Raw genomic sequence first — 9,691 nt, forward strand, 5'->3', positions numbered from 1 at the left:
TTGGGCTGGGGAAACAAAGGCAGACTCCCTGGTCTCTCGAGAGTTCACTGTCCTCCCCCTGCCCCCCATGGCTTGTTCGAAGGCCCTGGACATCAGAAAGGAGCCGGTGAGGAGGCAGATCTGACCAGGGTGACCGCAGAGGTGCTGATCTTGGTGGAGGCTCCTCGTCTGTGCGCCCTCTCTGGCCATCAACCCCTGTGTAACAATCAACTGGGCTTTTATCCTCCTTTACAGATGATAAACTGAGGCAGGGAGGGGCCATGTTTTACCAAGAATGGGCCCATGTGGGAGGGAGTGGGGAACACCCTGGGGAAAGTCCGTGATGGGCAGGGTGTAGGGGTGCTTCCACCCAGGGGTGTGCGTCCTGGGAGATCCCCGGTGTGGGGTGTGGGGAGCCCGTGCATGCTGCCTGACAGAGGTGGCTCCCGTGTCCTCCTGCTGATGGCTCATAGTCGAGCTCAGCAAGGGAGGAGAGTTTCTGGGGGGAGGGGGTGCTCTTTAAAGGGGGTCTCCTGGCCAAGCTCCAGTGGCTCACACCTGTCATCCTAGCTACTCAGGAGGCTGAGATCTGAGGATCTTGGTTTAAAACCAGCCCAGGCAGGAAAGTCCATGAGACTCTTATCTCCAAGAAACCATTAGAAAACTGGAAGTGGTGCAGTGGCTCAAGCGGTAGAGTGCTCGCCTTGAGCTGAAGAGCTGAGGGACAGCGCCCAAGCCCAGAGTTCAAGCCCCACGACCGACAAAACAAAACAAAGCAAACAAAAAAAGGGGTCTCCTGTAGTATGGGGGTGGTGTATGCCTGTGATCCCAGCTTCGTGGGAGGCTGTTCGTAGGAGGATTGCAATCTGAGGCCGGTCCCAGGGTAAAAAACACAAGAGTATGCACAACACACAAAGATGAGGTACAAAAGGGATCTTGAGGGCAAGACACAGAAGCAGGGCGGTGTGGGGGGGGGGGGGCGGTGTCCTGGCATCCTGGCTGGAAGAGCCCCGTCCATGGGGGCCTGGGAAGGAGCTTCACGCAGCTTACAGGAGCTGAATGCTCCTGACACCAGCCAGCCGCCAGCAGCACCTGGTGAGCGGCCCACAAGGAAGTGACCAGTGCCCACGGCCGGCATGGAATAAGAGCCCTGGCCAACACTTTAACTCTTTTATGATTTGGTGGTACCGGGGATTTGTGCTTGCTAGGCAGGTGCTCCACCACCGGACCATGTCTCCCCCTTTCTGTTTCTGCTTTTAATCAGCATAGAGGTAGGATTTCCTACTTTTGCCTGGCACTTCTGAGCTTCGGGCCTCTGTCCTCCCAGCCGCAGCAGCTCGGGTGGGGCTGGCATTCCCGGTGCAACACCGCCACACCTGGCTGAGCCACGGAGGGATGGGAGGGTCTTGCTTGCTTCTTGCCCAGGCTGGCTTTAAACTTGGATCCTCCAGCTTCCTGCCTCCCGAGTAGCTGGGGCAGCAGGAGTGGGCCTCCACTCCCAGCTCTCTGGGTGTGCTGAGCGGAGGCCCCGCACAGCCTCTCAGGTTCCAAGTCCGCGGGGACCTGAGCTGATGGATGAATGCTGCTTTACACGGCGTTTCCTTCTTCATTTTTGCTGTTTTTGTTTTATTTTTGCAGTGCTGGGCTTTCTTAGGGGACTCTGCCACACCAGCCACTCCCGCAGACCAAGTTATTGTTGTCTTTTTAAATGCAGCACCGAAAAATAATATTGAACTAAGCCAACCAAGGAAGAATGTGCTAGATGAGGGGCCAAGACTCAGAGGCCTGTGAGACACCCCCCTTCTAGAGGACGGGTGTGGGGGGGTGAGGCTGGGGTGAGGCAAGCCCACTGGGGTCTGACAAGAGCCTCGGGGTGGGGGTGGTATCGAGGGGGGTGCAGCTGCGGGCAGGGGTGAGAGCAGGGGTGAGGGCAGGGGTGAGGGCAGGGGTGAGGGCAGGGGTGAGGGCAGGGGTGAGGGCAGGCGTGAGGGCAGGGGTGAGGGCAGGCATGAGGGCAGGCGTAAGGGCAGGGGTGAGGGCAGGGGTGAGGGCAGGGGTGAGGGCAGGGGTGAGGGCAGGCGTGAGGGCAGGGGTGAGGGCAGGCATGAGGGCAGGCGTGAGGGCAGGGGTGAGGGCAGGGGTGAGGGCACAGCTGCGGGCAGGGGTGAGAGCAGGGGTGAGGGCAGGCGTGAGGGCAGGGGTGAGGGCAGGCATGAGGGCAGGGGTGAGAGCAGGGGTGAGGGCAGGGGTGAGGGCAGGGGTGAGGGCAGGGGTGAGGGCACAGCTGCGGGCAGGGGTGAGGGCAGGCGTGAGGGCAGGGGTGAGGGCAGGCATGAGGGCAGGGGTGAGAGCAGGGGTGAGGGCAGGGGTGAGGGCAGGCGTGAGGGCAGGGGTGAGGGCAGGGGTGAGGGCAGGCGTGAGGGCAGGGGTGAGGGCAGGCGTGAGGGCACAGCTGCGGGCAGGGGTGAGAGCAGGGGTGAGGGCAGGCGTGAGGGCAGGGGTGAGGGCAGGGGTGAGGGCAGGGGTGAGGGCAGGGGTGAGGGCAGGCGTGAGGGCACAGCTGCGGGCAGGGGTGAGAGCAGGGGTGAGGGCAGGGGTGAGGGCAGGGGTGAGGGCAGGGGTGAGGGCAGGGGTGAGGGCAGGCGTGAGGGCACAGCTGCGGGCAGGGGTGAGAGCAGGGGTGAGGGCAGGCGTGAGGGCAGGGGTGAGGGCAGGGGTGAGGGCAGGGGTGAGGGCAGGGGTGAGAGCAGGGGTGAGGGCAGGCGTGAGGGCAGGGGTGAGGGCAGGGGTGAGGGCAGGGGTGAGGGCAGGGGTGAGGGCAGGCGTGAGGGCAGGGGTGAGGGCAGGGGTGAGGGCAGGCGTGAGGGCAGGGGTGAGGGCAGGGGTGAGGGCAGGCGTGAGGGCAGGGGTGAGGGCAGGGGTGAGGGCAGGGGTGAGGGCAGGGGTGAGAGCAGGGGTGAGGGCAGGGGTGAGGGCAGGCGTGAGGGCACAGCTGCGGGCAGGGGTGAGAGCAGGGGTGAGGGCAGGCGTGAGGGCAGGGGTGAGGGCAGGGGTGAGGGCAGGGGTGAGGGCAGGGGTGAGAGCAGGGGTGAGGGCAGGCGTGAGGGCAGGGGTGAGGGCAGGGGTGAGGGCAGGGGTGAGGGCAGGGGTGAGGGCAGGCGTGAGGGCAGGGGTGAGGGCAGGGGTGAGGGCAGGCGTGAGGGCAGGGGTGAGGGCAGGGGTGAGGGCAGGCGTGAGGGCAGGGGTGAGGGCAGGGGTGAGGGCAGGGGTGAGGGCAGGGGTGAGAGCAGGGGTGAGGGCAGGCGTGAGGGCAGGGGTGAGAGCAGGGGTGAGGGCAGGGGTGAGGGCAGGGGTGAGGGCACAGCTGCGGGCAGGGGTGAGGGCAGGGGTGAGGGCAGGGGTGAGGGCAGGGGTGAGGGCAGGGGTGAGGGCACTGCTGCGGGCAGGGGTGAGGGCAGGCGTGAGGGCACTGCTGCGGGCAGGGGTGAGGGCAGGGGTGAGGGCAGGGGTGAGGGCAGGGGTGAGGGCAGGGGTGAGGGCAGGCGTGAGGGCAGGGGTGAGAGCAGGGGTGAGGGCAGGGGTGAGGGCAGGGGTGAGAGCAGGGGTGAGGGCAGGGGTGAGGGCAGGCGTGAGGGCAGGGGTGAGAGCAGGGGTGAAGGCAGGGGTGAGGGCAGGGGTGAGGGCAGGGGTGAGGGCAGGGGTGAGGGCACAGCTGCGGGCAGGGGTGAGGGCAGGGGTGAGGGCAGGGGTGAGGGCAGGGGTGAGGGCAGGGGTGAGGGCAGGGGTGAGGGCAGGGGTGAGGGCAGGCGTGAGGGCAGGGGTGAGGGCAGGGGTGAGGGCAGGGGTGAGGGCACAGCTGCGGGCAGGGGTGAGGGCAGGCGTGAGGGCAGGGGTGAGGGCAGGGGTGAGGGCACAGCTGCGGGCAGGGGTGAGGGCAGGGGTGAGGGGTCCCCCTTCTCTCTGGAGTGAGTGCTCCCTGCCTCTCCTGGTTGTTTACTTGTGCAAATGTTTGCAGGGGGCACAGCCACGTCCTAGTGGCCCCAGGGGGATTGGACCTGTGTTTTGGAAGACAGCGTGTCCCACCAGCTCCAACTCGTGGAATTCTCCCTCCCCCAGGGACGGGCACCATTGGTGTTCTTGTCCCCAGCAGCCTTGCGCTGTGTCTGTGACCACGCCCCATCCACCTGCTGACCACGCCCCTGAGCCCTGGAAGCTTCCGGCTGGCGGCTCCCGAGCCGTCTTCACAATGGGGGCGTTCTTGCCCTTTCTCCTCACAGAAGCAAAATTGCAGCAGGAAGGCGGGGTGGGCAGGGAAACAGACGCCTGGGAAGAGCTCCACACCAGCCAGGGGTGGCCTCTCCAGCTTCGATCCCTGATACCAGGCCCTGGGCAACTTGTTCCTTTGTGCCCTGGATAGATGGGCAGAAAATCGATGGTTTTGCTCTGTTGACAAAGTACATTCCTGACAACTAGGATGCAGGGGAGCGGTCAAGGCCACAGGCACAATTACTTCCGAGGAAGAGGCAACTCTGGATGGAGCTCTTTTGTGCAAGGCTAGCTCGCTATCACTTGACCCACAGCTTCCACTGAAGGTTTCTTAGGTGGTTAGTGGAAGATCAGAGTCTCACAGTCTCTCCTGCCAGGGCTGGCTTTGAACTGCGATCCTCAGAGCTCAGTCTCCTGAGTAGCTAGGATTCCAGGCGTGAGCCACCGGCGCCTGACTTGGTTTTACATTTCGTTAACTGCATTGTGAAGGCATCTTAGACAGACCAGGGAGTTGCAAAGATGGCTGGTGGAGTTCCTGCAGAGCCTCACCATGGCTTCCTTCTCTGAATGGTGACATGTGGCAGCGTGTCCCCCCCAAGTCCAGTGGTTCCCCCCCACACCCGATGCCAGGCCAGGCTCAGTCCCACACAGAGCCACACCTCACCCTTTTGTTTTTATGTTGGTTTGGAGATGAGTCTTGGTAACTTTGTTAGCTAGCTTCAAATTCTTTTTTTTTTTCCAGTTTATTGTTATTATAGAGATGATGTACAGAGGGGTTCCATTTGTGTGTATCAGGCAATGAGGACGGCTCTGCTCCCCCTCCTCCCCCAGTCCCTCCCATCTCCACTTGCATCAATGTCCAGTGCAGCTACTGCACTTGGTCACCTTTTGCCTTGGATTCTGTACCCTCCCCAACCCCCCAGATGTGCACGTGAACACACCGTAGACGAAGTGAAGAATACAGAGTCATCAGAAAGAAAAATTACAAAAAGTCTTTTGTTTCCATATCTTGGAGTTCGTCTCAGTATGTATATTATTTTATATACACGTGAAGAGGTGCTTGGGCACTGGGCCTTTGTGATTCTCTCCTAAGATTCTCCGCTGTGTCACTGTCTGTATCTAGAATCCTGTGTAATTTGTCATATCCCAGTGTGTCGTAGATCTAACGTCCACGTGTCAGAGAGAACATGCGCCATCTGTCTCTCTGATCTTTAGCCTCAAATTCTTTTTTTTTTTGTGTGTGTGTGTGTGTCGGTCGTGGGGCCTGAACTCTGGGCCTGGGCGCTGTCCCTCAGCCCTTCAGCTCAAGGCTAGCGCTCTACCACTTGAGACAGAGCAGCCCCACTTCTGGCTTTTTCTGCTTATGTGGTGCTGAGGAATTGAACCCAGAGCTTCAGGCATGCAAGGCGAGCGCTCTACCACAGAGCCACCTTCCCAGCCCAGCCTCAAATTCTTGCCTTGTCTCCACCGCACAAATAGCTGCGATTACAGGCGTGCACCTCAAACCCCATCGACCTCTGCAAGTTCTTAGCGTGGCCCCGGTTGTGTGATTAAATCCTCGCCACTGAGGGGCTGGGAAGGTGGCTCAGTGGTAGAGCTCTCGCCTTGCATGCACGAGGCCCTGGGTTCAATTCCTCAGCACCACATAAGCAGAAAAAGCCTGAAGTGGGTCTGAGGCTCACGTGGTAGAGTGCTCGCCCTGAACTGAAGAGCTGAGGCCCAGAGTTCAGACAAAACAAAACAAAACCCTTGCCACTGAGTTTAGGTGAAGTCTAAGGAGACTGTGACCAAAGGGACTCGGGAGAGCTGACAGGAGGTGACCACGTCAACCATGTAAAGTTGGTCCGGCCAGCCATTCATCTAGATGGTTCCAGAAGAAAAATGACCTTTGGGGGCTGGGAAGGTGGCTCAGTGGAAGAGCGCTTGCCTTGTATGCTTGAGGCCCTGGGGTGGTTCAATTCCTCAGAACCACATAAGCAGAAAGACAAAAAAAGCTGGAAGTGGCGCTGTGGGTCAAATGGTAGAGCGCTAGCCTTGAGCTGAAGAGCTGAGGGACAGCGCCCAGGCCCAGAGTTCAGGCCCCACGACCGGACCAAAAAAAAAGAAAGAAAAATGACCTTTGGGCTCTGCTGGCTGTGTGAGGCTCTGGTCACAGACCTGACCTTCAGCCCATGCTGCCGCCACCAGCGTGTCGCTCTCCTCAAGAGGAATGCACGCCGCGTGGAGAGGCAGGGGTGGCCGGGAAAGCAATGATAGCAAACACATCAGATATCACCCGACCACCTGGCAGCACCAGCCCCTGCCCGGTTGGTTGATGCCGGTCAGTGCTGGCCCTGTGCCCCTCAGCCTTGCTCCCCATACCTCGGGGGAACTTTGTGAAATGTCCAGGCTCTGTGCACTGCCCGCCCCGCTGCTGGCGGCCTCTGCTCCGGCCTGTACCTGGGTCTCCTGTAAAGAAAACTCAGGGAGATTCGTTGACTGTTAAGATTTGCTCTCTCCTGACTCTTCTCTGCTATAGAATATAAGACTTAAACAAAACAATGGACAGACACAGGTTAATGAACTAGGGTGGGGGATTCTTGGAACTGGATCTTGAGTTGATTATTTCTTTTTTTTTTTTTTTGTCAGTGGTGGGGCTTGAGCTCTGGGCCTGGGCGCTGTCCCTCAGCTCTTCAGCTCAAGGCGAGCGCTCTACCACTTGAGCTACAGCGCCACTTCCTTGAGTTGATTATTTCTGATTTCTCACTCCTTATAACATTTTGTTGTCTTGTCCAGTGGTCTAATAAAATAGCAATGGGATTGAAACTTCTAGATTCAGACTAAGCCCCTTTTCCAGAATTACCTATTGTGACAATGTCTTTTTCTTTTTCTTTTTGTCAGTCTTAAGGCCTCAACTCTGGGCCTGGGCACTGTCCCTTAGCTCTTCAGCTCAAGGCGAGCGCTCTTCCACTTGAGCCACAGTGCCACTTCCAGCTTTTTCTGCTTATGTGGTGCTGAGGGATTGAACCCAGGGCCTCATGCATGCAAGGCAAGTGCTCTACCACTGAGCCACCTTCCCAGCCCCTGTGATGATGTCTTTAAAGGTGAATTTGTGTGAAATCATTATGATAATCTTTTCCCTATAATCTCTTTTTCTTTAATTCTCAAATTTCTCCACTGGATTGCACATGCAGGGAGAACGCTGTCATGAATGTGTTTTGCTCCTTTGAGGGCCTGTGGAAAACATGCCCTATCAATTAACCAGCGGCCAGAGGCTCTGCACCACCCCGCGAGTGCCTGGCGTTACATGAGTTGGGACCTAAAAATACCTGTCATGTCTCTGGCATGGTGTGATTGCAGTGAGCTTTATTGACAGAATAAGTGAGAATGAAAGATTTGGACAGTATGGGGTTGACTCGGGGAGTTTCTCAAGCTACGGTGACATTTTGCTATGCTCTGACCTTGAGTCATAGAGCGGCCACTCAGGGTGGGGGGAGGTTTTGATGATTGTGAGGTTCATTTGGTCGGTCGTGGGGCCTGAACTCTGGGCCTGGGCGCTGTCCTCAGCTCTTCAGCTCAAGGCCAGCGCTCTACCACTTGAGCCTCAGCGCCACTTCCGGCTTTATGTGGTGCTGAGGAATCGAACCCGGGGCCTCGTGCATGCGAGGCGAGCGCGCTACCCCCTGAGCCCCCGCCCCGCCCCGCCCCCGCCCCCGCCCCGCCCCGCCCCGCCGCTTCCTTTGGTAGCGCTCGGCCCTGCGGCGCTGGCCCGCCAGGCGGGCGTCGCGGGCGCCCGCGTGTCCCTGCCGACACCCGGGGCGCCGCAGGTCCTCCGTGGCCCTTTCCCAGAGCCCCGCATGCCTGGGAGGCGGGGTCCGCGCGGGGAGGGGGACGAGGGGGCGGAGTCAGCACGGTGGGGGCGGGGCCTCGGTGGGAACCAAGCAGAGCCCGCACTGTGCAAGGGGCGGGGCACTGGAGGGGCGGGGTCAGTCAGATGAAAGGGGCGGGGCCTTGGCAGGCGAGGCCAGTACGGTGTGAGGGACCGGGCCTTGGCGGGGGCGACGCCAAGCCAGCACTACGTGAGGGGCGGGGTCTCGGTGGGGCGGGGCCAACGGGGCGGGGGCGGGGCCGCCGCGCGGTGGGCGGGGCCGCGTGCTAACGGTCGCGCGTGGCGGTCGCGCGGACTCCGGGCTTCCCGCCCAGCGGTTGAGGAGCGGCGGCGGGGCGCGGGGCGGGCGGCGGCGGGCGGGTGGCACGGAGCAGCTAGCCGGCGGGGACGTCCCCGGTGAGCCGCGGTCGCTGCGGTTCTGAGGGCCGGGGCGCGGGGCGCGGGCCGCGGGGAGGAAGCCCGCGCGGAGCGCTGAGGTGAAGCCCGCCGGCTCGGCGGGTGTGAGGGTGCGCCCCGCGCGTGCGCAGGCCCCGCGCGCACACGGGGGGGGGGGTGTGATGGGGCCTCGAGGCCCGCCCGCTCACGGGGGGGGGTGTGTGATGGGCCTCGAGGCCCGCGCGCTCACGGGGGGGGGGTGTGATGGGCCTCGAGGCCCGCCCGCTCACGGGGGGGGGGGTGTGTGTGATGGGGCCTCGAGGCCCGTCCGCTCACGGGGGGGGGGGGTGTGATGGGCCTCGAGGCCCGCCCGCTCACGGGGGGGGGGGGTGTGATGGGGCCTCGAGGCCCGCCCGCTCACGGGGGGGGGGGTCTGATGGGCCTCGAGGCCCGCGCGCACACGGGGGGGGGGTGTGATGGGGCCTCGAGGCCCGTCCGCTCACGGGGGGGGGGGGTTGTGATGGGCCTCGAGGCCCGCCCGCTCACGGGGGGGGGGGTCTGATGGGCCTCGAGGCCCGCGCGCACACGGGGGGGGGGGGTGTGATGGGCCTCGAGGCCCGCCCGCTCACGGGGGGGGGGTGTGTGATGGGGCCTCGAGGCCCGCCCGCTCACGGGGGGGGGGGTCTGATGGGCCCCGCGAGGCCCGCCCCGCTCACGGGGGGGGGGGGGTCTGATGGGCCCCGCGAGGCCCGCCCGCTCACGGGGGGGGGGGGGTGTGATGGGGCCTCGAGGCCCGCCCGCTCACGGGGTGTGTGTGTGTGTGTGTGTGTGATGGGGCCTCGAGGCCCGCCCGCTCACGGGGGGGGTGTGTGTGATGGGCCTCGAGGCCCGCCCGCTCACGGGGGGGGGGGGGTGTGATGGGGCCTCGAGGCCCGTCCGCTCACGGGGGGGGGGTGTGTGTGTGTGTGATGGGGCCTCGAGGCCCGCCCGCTCACGGGGGGGGGGGGGTGTGATGGGCCTCGAGGCCCGTCCGCTCACGGGGGGGGGGGGGGGTGATGGGCCTCGAGGCCCGTCTGCTCACGGGGGGGGGGGGTGTGATGGGCCTCGAGGCCCGCCCGCTCACGGGGGGGGGGGTGTGTGATGGGGCCTCGAGGCCGCCGACACCCATGCCGCCCGTGACCCTGTCCCCCTGGCCCCGCGACC

Source organism: Dipodomys spectabilis, unplaced genomic scaffold (assembly GCF_019054845.1).
Source record: "Dipodomys spectabilis isolate Male_0828 unplaced genomic scaffold, ASM1905484v1 ptg000231l, whole genome shotgun sequence".
In the NCBI taxonomy this organism is placed as follows: Eukaryota; Metazoa; Chordata; class Mammalia; order Rodentia; family Heteromyidae; genus Dipodomys; species Dipodomys spectabilis.